Source organism: Arachis hypogaea, chromosome 19, assembly GCF_003086295.3.
Source record: "Arachis hypogaea cultivar Tifrunner chromosome 19, arahy.Tifrunner.gnm2.J5K5, whole genome shotgun sequence".
Classification (NCBI taxonomy): Eukaryota; Viridiplantae; Streptophyta; class Magnoliopsida; order Fabales; family Fabaceae; genus Arachis; species Arachis hypogaea.
The window spans coordinates 34,677,126-34,687,901 of NC_092054.1; the positions used below are offsets into that span (position 1 = coordinate 34,677,126).

Here is a 10,776-nt window from a genome sequence, read left to right on the forward strand (position 1 = left end):
TTTTCTTCTTCTACTAACAATAAGGAACCTCTTTACTGTGACATAGAGGATTCCTCTTCATTTCTTGTTCTCTTCTCTTTCTTATGAGCAGGAACAAGGAAAAAGGCATTCTTGTTGAAGCTAATCCAGAACCTGAAAGGACTCTGAAGAGGAAACTAAGAGAAGCTAAATTACAACAATCCAGAGACAACCTTATTGAAAATTTCGAACAAGTAAAGGAGATGGCAGCCGAACCCAACAACAATAATGCAAGGAGAATGCTTGGTGACTTTACTGCACCAAATTCCAATTTACATGGAAGAAGCATCTCCATTCCTGCCATTGGAGCAAACAACATTGAGCTGAAACCTCAGCTAGTTTCTCTGATGCAGCAGAACTGCAAGTTTCATGGACTTCCATCTGAAGATCCTTTTCAGTTCTTAACTGAATTCCTGCAGATCTGTGATACTGTTAAGACTAATGGAGTAGATCCTGAAGTCTACAGGCTCATGCTTTTCCCTTTTGCTGTAAGAGACAGAGCTAGAGTGTGGTTGGACTCTCAACCCAAAGACAGCCTGAACTCTTGGGATAAGCTGGTCACGGCTTTCTTAGCCAAGTTCTTTCCTCCTCAAAAGCTGAGCAAGCTTAGAGTAGATGTTCAAACCTTCAGACAGAAAGAAGGTGAATCCCTCTATGAAGCTTGGGAAAGATACAAGCAGCTGACCAAAAAGTGTCCTTCTGACATGCTTTCAGAATGGACCATCCTGGATATATTCTATGATGGTTTATCTGAGCTATCAAAGATGTTATTGGATACTTCTGTAGGTGGATCCATTCACCTAAAGAAAACACCTGCAGAAGCTCAAGAACTCATTGACATGGTTGCTAATAACCAGTTCATGTACACTTCTGAGAGGAATCCTGTGAGTAATGGGACGCCTCAAAAGAAGGGAGTTCTTGAAATTGATACTCTGAATGCCATATTGACTCAGAATAAAATATTGACTCAGCAAGTTAATATGATTTCTCAGAGTCTGAATGGAATGCAAGCTGCAATAGCAGAGGTAAATTATATGGGTGAACCTTATGGAAACACCTATAACCCATCATGGAGAAATCATCCAAATCTCTCATGGAAGGATCATCAAAAGCCTCAACAAGGCTTTAATAATGGTGGAAGATACATGTTTAGCAACAGCAAGCCTTTTCCATCATCCACTCAGCAACAGACAGAGAACTCTGAACAAAATACCTCTAAATTAGAAAACTTAGTCTCTGATCTATCTAAGGCCACTGTAAGTTTCATGAATGAAACAAGGTCCTCCATTAGAAATTTGGAGGCACAAGTGGGCCAGCTGAGTAAAAGGATCACTGAAATCCCTCCTAGTACTCTCCCAAGCAATACAAAAGAAAATCCAAAAGGAGAGTGCAAGGCCATTGAATTAATCACCATGGCCGAACCTGTGAAGGAAGGAGAGGACGTGAATCCCAAAGAGGAAGACCTCCTAGGACGTCCAGTGATCAATAAGGAGTTTTCCTTTGAGGAACCAAAGGAATCTGAGGCTCATCTAGAGACCATGGAGATTCCATTAAACCTCCTTATGCCATTCATGAGCTCTGATGAGTATTCCTCTTCCGAAGAGAATGAGGATGTTACTGAGGAGCAAGTCACCAAGTACCTTGGTGCAATCATGATGCTGAATGCCAAATTATTTGGTATTGAGACTTGGGAAGATGAACCTCCCTTGTTCACCAAGGAACTAAGTGATCTGGATCAACTGACATTGCCTCAGAAGAAACAGGATCCTGGAAAGTTCATAATACCTTGTACCATAGGCAACATGATCTTTGAAAAGGCTCTGTGTGACCTTGGTTCAGGGATAAACCTCATGCCCCTCTCTGTAATAGAGAAACTGGGAATCTTTGGGGTACAAGCCACTAAAATCTCATTAGAGATGGCAGACAATTCAAGAAAACAGGCTTATGGACAAGTAGAGGACGTGTTAGTAAAGGTTGAAGGCCTTTACATCCCTGCTGATTTCATAGTCTTGGATATTGGGAAGAATGAGGATGAATTCATCATCCTTGGAAGACCCTTCCTAGCCACAGCAAGAGCTGTGATTGATGTGGACAGAGAAGAATTGATCCTTCAAATAAATAAGGACAACCTTGTGTTTACAACTCAAGGATCTCTCTCTGCATCCATGGAGAGGAAGCATAAAAAGCTTCTCTCAAAGCAGAGTCAAACAAAGCCCCCACAGTCAAACTCTAAGTTTGGCGTTGGAAGGCCACAACCAAATTCTAAGTTTGGTGTTGAACTTCCATATCCAAACTCTAAGTTTGGTGTTGGGAAGTCTCAACAATGCTCTGAACATCTGTGAGGCTCCATGAGAGCCCACTGTCAAGCTATTGACATTAAAGAAGCACTTGTTGGGAGGCAACCCAATTTTTATTTATTTAATTTTATTTTTTTCATGTTTTATTAGGTTCATGATCATGTGGAGTCACAAAATAAATATAAAAATTGAAAACGGAATCAAAAACAGCAAAAAAAAAATCACACCCTGGAGGAAGACCTTACTGGCGTTTAAACGCCAGTAAGAAGCATGTTTTGGGCGTTCAATGCCAGAACAGAGCATGGTTCTGGCACTGAACGCCAGAAATGGGCAGCATCTGGGCGTTTGAACGCCAGAAATGCACCCTGGAGAAGAGCTGGCGCTGAACGCCCAGAACAAGCATGGTTCTGGCATTCAACGCCAGAAATAGGCTATAAATGGGCGTTCAACGCCCAGAACAAGCACCAATCTGGCGCTGGACGCCCAGAGTTATGTGCAAGGGCATTTTGCATGCCCAATTTGGTGCAAGGTTGTAAATCCTTGAATACCTCAGGATCTGTGGACCCCACAGGATCACCTCAGGATCTGGATCCCCACCTACCTCCACTCACTTCTTCTCACCCCTCTTTCACACAATCCCATAAACACTCTTCCCCAAAACTCTTCACCAATCACCTCAATCTCGCTTCCCCATCACCACTTCACCACTCACATCCATCCACTCTTCCCCATAAACCTACCTCATAAAACTCCACCTACCTTCAAAATTCAAAACCAATTTCCCACCCAAACCCACCCTATATGGCCGAAACTTACCCCCTCCCTTCCCTATAAATAGCCATCCATTCTTCCTCATTTTCACACAACACAACCTTCTTTTCTCTTCTTGGCCGAAACACACCTTCCCCCTCCTCTCCATATTTTCTTCTTCTTCTTTATCTATTCTTTCTTCTCTTGCTCGAGGGCGAGCAAAATTCTAAGTTTGGTGTGGTAAAAGCATAAGATTTTTGTTTTTCCATTACCATTGATGGCACCTAAGACTGGAGAATCCTCTAGAAAAGGGAAAGGGAAGACAAAAGCTTCCACCTCCGAGTCATGGGAGATGGAAAGGTTCATCTCCAAAGCTCATCAAGACCACTTCTATGATGTTGTAGCCAAGAAGTAGGTGATCCCCGAGGTCCCTTTTAAACTCAAGAGAAATGAGTATCCTGAGATCCGACATGAAATTCAAAGAAGAGGTTGGGAAGTTCTAATAAACCCCATCCAACAAGTCGGCATCTTAATGGTTCAAGAGTTCTATGCTAATGCATGGATCACTAGGAACCATGATCAAAGTAAGAACCCGAACCCAAAGAATTACCTCACCTTGGTTCGGGGGAAATACTTAGATTTTAGTCCGGAAAATGTGAGGTTGGCGTTCAACTTGCCAAACATGGAAGAGAACGCACGCCCCTACACAAGGAAAGTCAACTTTGATCAAAGGTTGGACCAAGTCCTCATGGACATATGTGTAGAAGGAGCTCAATGGAAGATTGACTCAAAAGGCAAACCGGTTCAACTAAGAAGACTGGACCTTAAGCCTATAGCTAGAGGATAGTTGGAGTTCATTCAATGCTCAATCATTCCCACTAGCAACCGGTCTGAAGTTACTATAGACCGGGCCATCATGATCCATAGCATCATGAGTGGAGAAGAGGTGGAATTTCATGAGATTATACCTCAAAAACTCTACAAGGTGGTTGACAAGTCCTCCACTATGGCAAGGTTAGCCTTTCCCCACCTCATTTGCCACCTATGCAATTCGGCTGGGATTGACATAGAGGGAGATATCCTCATTGAAGAGGACAAGCCCATCACTAAGAAAAAGATGGAGCAATCAAGAGAGCATAGAGAAGCTCATCATCAAGAAATCCCTGAGATTCCTTAAGGGATGCACTTCCCTCCACAGAACTTTTGGGAGCAAATCAACACCTCCCTAGGAGAATTAAGTTCCAACATGGGACAACTAAGGGTGGAACATCAAGAGCACTCCATCATCCTTCATGAAATAAGAGAAGATCAAAAAGCAATGAGGGAGGAGCAACAAAGACAAGGAAGAGACATAGAAGAGCTCAAGGACATCATTGGTTCCTCAAGAAGGAAACGCCACCATCACTAAGGTGGACTCATTCCTTGTTCTTACTTTCTCTGTTTTTCATTTTCTCTGTGTTAAGTGCTTATCTATGTTTGTGTCTTCATTACATGATCATTAGTATTTAGTAACTATGTCTTAAAGTTATGAATGTCCTATGAATCCATCACCTCTCTTAAATAAAAACTGTTTTAATTCAAAAGAACAAGAAGTACATAAGTTTCGAATTTATCCTTGAACTTAGTTTAATTATAATGATGTGGTGACAATGCTTCTTGTTTTCTGAATGAATGCTTGAACAGTGCATATGTCTTTTGAAGTTGTTGTTTATGAATGTTAAATATGTTGGCTCTTGAAAGAATGATGACAAGGAGACATGTTATTTGATAATCTGAAAAATCATAAAAATGATTCTTGAAGCAAGAAAAAGCAGCAAAGAACAAAGCTTGCAGAAAGAAAAAAAATAATAGAAAGAAAGAGAAAAAGCAAGCAGAAAAAGCCAAAAGCTCTTAAAACCAAGAGGCAAGAGCAAAAAGCCAATATCCCTTAAAACCAAAAGGCAAGGGCAATAAAAAGGATCCCAAGGCTTTGAGCATCAGTGGATAGGAGGGCCTAAAGGAATAAAATCCTGGCCTAAGCGGCTAAACCAAGCTGTCCCTAACCATATGCTTGTGGCGTGTAGGTGTCAAGTGAAAACTTGAGACTGAGTGGTTAAAGTCAAGGTCCAAAGCAAAAAAAAAAAAAGAGTGTGCTTAAGAACCTTGGACACCTCTAATTGGGGACTTTAGCAAAGCTGAGTCACAATCTGAAAAGGTTCACCCAATTATGTGTCTGTGGCATTTATGTATCCGGTGGTAATACTGGAAAACAAAGTGCTTAGGGCCACGACCAAGACTCATAAAATAGCTGTGTTCAAGAATCATCATACTGAACTAGGAGAATCAATAACACTATCTGAACTCTGAGTTCCTATAGATGCCAATCATTCTGAACCTCAACGGATAAAGTGAGATGCCAAAACTATTCAAGAGGCAAAAAGCTACAAGTCCCGCTCATCTGATTAGAGTTATGTTTCATTGATAGTTTGGAATTTATAGTATATTCTCTTCTTTTTATCCTATTTGATTTTCAGTTGCTTGGGGACAAGCAACAATTTAAGTTTGGTGTTGTGATGAGCGGATAATTTATACGCTTTTTGGCATTGTTTTTAGTATGTTTTTAGTAGAATCTGGTTACTTTTAGGGATGTTTTCATTAGTTTTTATGCTAAATTCACATTTCTGGACTTTACTATGAGTTTGTGTGTTTTTCTATGATTTCAGGTATTTTCTGGCTGAAATTGAGGGACTTGAGCAAAAATCAGATTCAGAGGTTGAAGAAGGACTGCTGATGCTGTTGGATTCTGACCTCCCTGTACTCAAAGTATATTTTCTAGAGCTACATAACTCAAAATGGCGCGCTTCTAATTGCGTTGGAAAGTAGACATCCAGGGCTTTCCAGCAATATATAATAGTCCATACTTTGAACGAGTTTAGATGATGTAAAAGGGCGTTGAACGCCAGTTCTACGCTGCTGTCTGGAGTTAAACGCCAGAAACAAGTCACAAACCAGAGTTGAACGCCAGAAATACGTTACAACCTGGCGTTCAACTCCAGAAATAGCCTCTGCACGTGTAACATTCAAGCTCAGCCCAAGCACACACCAAGTGGGCCCCGGAAGTGGATTTATGCATCAATTACATACTTATGTAAACCCTAGTAGCTAGTTTATTATAAATAGGACTTTTTACTATTGTATTAGACATCTTTGATCAGTTGTATGCTATCTTAGATCACATTTTGGGGGCTGGCCATTCGGCCATGCCTGGACATTTCACTTATGTATTTTCAACGGTAGAGTTTCTACACTCCATAGATTAAGGTGTGGAGCTCTGCTGTTCCTCAAAGATTAATGCAAAGTACTACTGTTTTCTATTCAATTCAACTTATTCCGCTTCTAAGATATTCATTCGCACTTCAACCTGAATGTGATGAACGTGACAATCATCATCATTCCCCATGAACGCGTGCCTGACAACCACTTCCGTTCTACCTTCGATTGAATGATTATCTCTTAGATCTCTTAATCAGAATCTTCGTGGTGTAAGCTAGATTGATGGTGGCATTCATGAGAATCCAGAAGGTCTAAACCTTGTCTGTGGTATTCTGAGTAGGATTCTGGGATTGAATGACTGTGACGAGCTTCAAACTCGCGATTGCTGGGCGTAGTGACAGACGCAAAAGGAGGGTGAATCCTATTCCAGCATGATCGGGAACCTCAGATGATTAGCTGTGCTGTGACAGAGCATTTGGACCATTTTCACAAGAGGAGGGGATGTAACCATTGACAACGGTGATGCCCTTGCATAAAGCCAGCCATGGAAAAGAGTAAGACTGAATGGATGAAGGCAGCAGGAAAGCAGAGGTTCAGAGGAATGAAAGCATCTCTGTGCGCTTATCTGAAATTCTCACCAATGATTTACATAAGTATTTCTATCCTTCTTTTATTTTTGAAAACTCCATAACTATTTTATATCTGCCTGACTGAGATTTACAAGGTGACCATAGCTTGCTTCAAGCCAACAATCTCCGTGGGATCGACCCTTACTCACGTAAGGTTTATTACTTGGACGACCCAGTGCACTTACTGGTTAGTTGTATTGAAGTTGTGACAAATTATGAATTGAGATTAGAGCACCAAGTTTTTGGAGCCATTACCAGAGATCACAATTTCGTGCACCAATCATGCAACAAGAACAAGAGAACAAACAACAAAACATAACAAAAAATAGAAAAATAACAAGAAAAGGAGATAAAGAGAACGAATCCACCTTTAATGGTGGCGGCTAGTACTCCTCTTTGAGGATCCAATGTGGTGCTTGATCTCTTCAATGTCACTCCTTTGCCTTTGTTGTTCTTCCCTCATAGCCCTTCGATCTTGTCTAATGGATCTTTAGTCTTTTCTTATTTCATTGAGGACAGTGGAATGCTCTTGATGCTCCACCCTCAATTACTCCATGTTAGAGCTTAATTCTCCAAGAGAAGTGTGCCATTGATCCTAATAGCTTTGAGGAGGAAAATACATCCCTTGAGGCATCTCAGGGATCTCATGTTGAGGCGGCTGCACAGGCTCTTGTGCATGCTTTCTAGTTTGCTCTATCCTCTTCTTAGTGATGGGCTTGTCCTCACCAATGGAAATATCTCCTTCTATGAAAATTCCAGCTGAATTGCATAGATGACAGATGAGGTGTGGGAATTCTAACCTTGCATTGGTGGAAGGCTTATCAGCTATCTTGTATAGTTCTTGAGGAATCACCTCATGTACTTCCACCTCACTTCCAATCATGATGCAATGGATCATGATGGTCCTTTCAATCGTCACTTTTGACCGGTTGCTAGTAGGGATGATAGAGCGTTGAATGAATTCGAACCATCCTCTAGTTATGGGCTTGAGGTCAAGCCCTCTTAGTTGAATGGGCTTGCCCAGGGTCTGCTCCCTGGTTGGTGTTCAACGCCAGTAACACTCCATCCAGAGTGTTCTTTTTTCTCTACTAAACGATTCTGTCTCTGTTCTAACTGCTGCACATGATCATGAACCTAAAATATAAATTAAAGAAAAACAAAATGAAAGGAAATAAAAATAATTAATTAAGGTTGGGTTGCCTCCCAACAAGCGCTTCTTTAACGTCACTACGTTGACGGTTAGCTCTTTACGGAGGTTAGTATGAGCTCAAAATTTCACCCCTTATAGTGAACTTTCTTTTTGTCTTCTCATGAATGAGCTCCACATGCTCTAGAGATAGGACACGACTCACTGTATGAGGTATGACTGACTTCTTGGCAAAGACAACTCTCATGCCAGGTGAGAGGCCTTTAGTTGGGACTTTCTTGTCCCTCCATCCTTTAGGTACTTTCTTCCTAGTACCTTTATTCTTAGAGGTTGTTGATGGCTGCCTAACAGCAAACATAGAATTGATGTTTGGGGGCTCTGTAAAGTTCTACACAGAAAGAGCGGGTTGGAACACTAGGTGTTGTACAGTTATCTCTCTTTTATTAAAGGGGGAATTGGGATGAGGCATCTTGAACAAGATGTGATCCTCCCCTAGTTGTAGAGTTAGTTCTGCCTTAACCACATTAATGATAGCATTGGCAGTGGCTAGGAAAGGTCTTCCAAGGATAACAGAGTCATCCTCATCCTCTCCAATATCCAAGACTATGAAGTTTGCAGGGATGTAGTGGTCTTCAACCTTCACCAAGACATCCTCTACTATGCCATATGGCTTCTTCATTGTCTTGTCTGCCATCTCTAATGAGATGTTTACAGCTTGTACCTTAAGGATTCCCAGCTTCTCCATTATAGAGAGTGGCATGAGGTTTATGCTTGACCCTAGGTCACACAGAACCTTCTTAAAGGTCATGGTGCCTATGGTGTAAGGAATCAAAAAGCGTCCAGAATCTGGAAGCTTCTGAGGTAGCTTCTGCTGAACCAAAGCATTGAGTTCTTTAGAAAGCAATGGAGGTTCTTCCTCTAGAGACTTTGTACCAAATAACTTGGCATTCAGCTTCATAAGAGCTCCTAGGTACTGAGCAACTTACTCTTCCCTAGTGTCTTCATCCTCATCAGAGGATGTGTGTTCATCAGAACTCATGCATTGCATAAGTGCATGAAAATGAATCTTTATGGTGTTTATATGAGCCTTGACTTCCTTTAGTTCTTGGATAGGGATTTCTTGAGTGGGTATTAAGCACTCAGAGGGTGTGCCTTTACTGTTATTCAACGCCAGCTTTGACGGCTCTTTGGGCATTGAACGCCCATGTTGTGCACCCTTACTAGCGTTAAACGCCAGTTCCATTACCATTTTGGGCGTTGAACGCCCAGTAGGGGTGTCCTGGCTGGCGTTCAATGCCAGCTTCTCTGTCTGGTTGGGCGTTGAACGCCTAGTGAGGGGTTCCTCACTGACGTTCAGCACCAGCATCCCTGCCTGTTTGGGCATTGAACGCCCAGCCAGTGCTCTCTGGCTGGCGTTTAATGCCAGCTTTGCTGCCAAGATAGGTGTTGAACACCCAGTGAGGGCTTCCTCACTGGCATTCAGTGCCAGGCTTACTGCCAGGTTAGGCATCGAATGCCCAGTGAGATCTTCCTCACTGGCGTTCAATGCCTTCCTAGTCTCTCCAGATTCGGCCTCTGCCTCAGTGGTTATGGCCTTGCACTCTTCTCTTGGTTTACTTCAGCATTTCCAGGAAGAGTGTCAGGGGGAGTCTCAGGGATCCTCTTGCTCAGTTGACCAACCTGTACCTCCAAATTTCTAATGGAGTACCTTGTTTCAGTTATAAAACTATGAGTGGTCTTAGAGAGGCTGGAAACTAGAGTGACTAAGTCAGAGAAGCTCTGCTTAGGGGTCTCTATATTCCCTTGAGAAAATGGGAATGGTGGTCTGTTGTTAAACCTATTTTGGTTCCTTCCACCTTGATTATTCTTGAAGCCTTGCTGAGGCTTCTTTTGATCCTTCCATGAAAGGTTAGGATGATTCCTCCATGAAGGATTGTAGGTGTTTCCATAGGGTTCTCCCATGTAATTCACCTCTTCCATGGTGGGTTGATCAGGATAATAAGCATCTACATCAGGAGATACTTCTTAGGTGCTGCCAGCTGCAGTTTGCATTTCAGTCAAATGCTGAGAGATCATATTGACTTACTAGGTTAAGATCTTGTTCTGAGCCAATATGGCATTCAGATTATCAACTTCAAGAACTCCTTTCTTCTAAGGGATCCCATGGTTTACAGGATTTCTCTCATAGGTGTACATGAATTGGTTGTTTACAACCATCTCAATGAGTTTTCTTGCTTCTACAGGTGTTTTCTTCAAGTGGAGTGATCCACCTGCAGAGCTATCCAATGAAATTTTGGATATCTCAGACAGACCATCAGAGAACACACCTATGATAGACCATTCTGAGAGCATGTTAGGAGGACATCTCTTGATCAATTGCTTGTATCTTTTCCAAGCTTCATAGAGGGATTCACCTTCTCTTTGTCCGAAGGTTTGAACTTCCACTCTAATTTTGCTCATCCTTTGAGGGGGAAAAATTTAGCAAGAAAAGCATTAACCAGCTTTTCCCAAGAGTCTAGACTCTCTTTTGGTTGGGAATCCAACCATATCTTAACTCTGTCTCTTACAACAAAGGGAAAGAGCATAAGTTTGTAGACTTCAGGATTTACTCCATTGGTCTTAACAGTATCACAGATTTGTAAGAATTCAGCTAAGAACTGATGTAGATCTTCCATTGAAAGTC

The 10,776-nt window shown here is 41.8% G+C and overlaps 1 non-coding gene across 1 annotated transcript; it reads right to left on the bottom strand.

Moving 5' to 3' along the window:
* Positions 1-620: 620 nt before the first annotated feature.
* LOC112781186 (small nucleolar RNA R71) lies at positions 621-728 on the bottom strand. Its single transcript, XR_003191978.1, has one exon. It is a non-coding gene; the product is annotated as a small nucleolar RNA R71 (small nucleolar RNA).
* Positions 729-10,776: the final 10,048 nt, after the last annotated feature.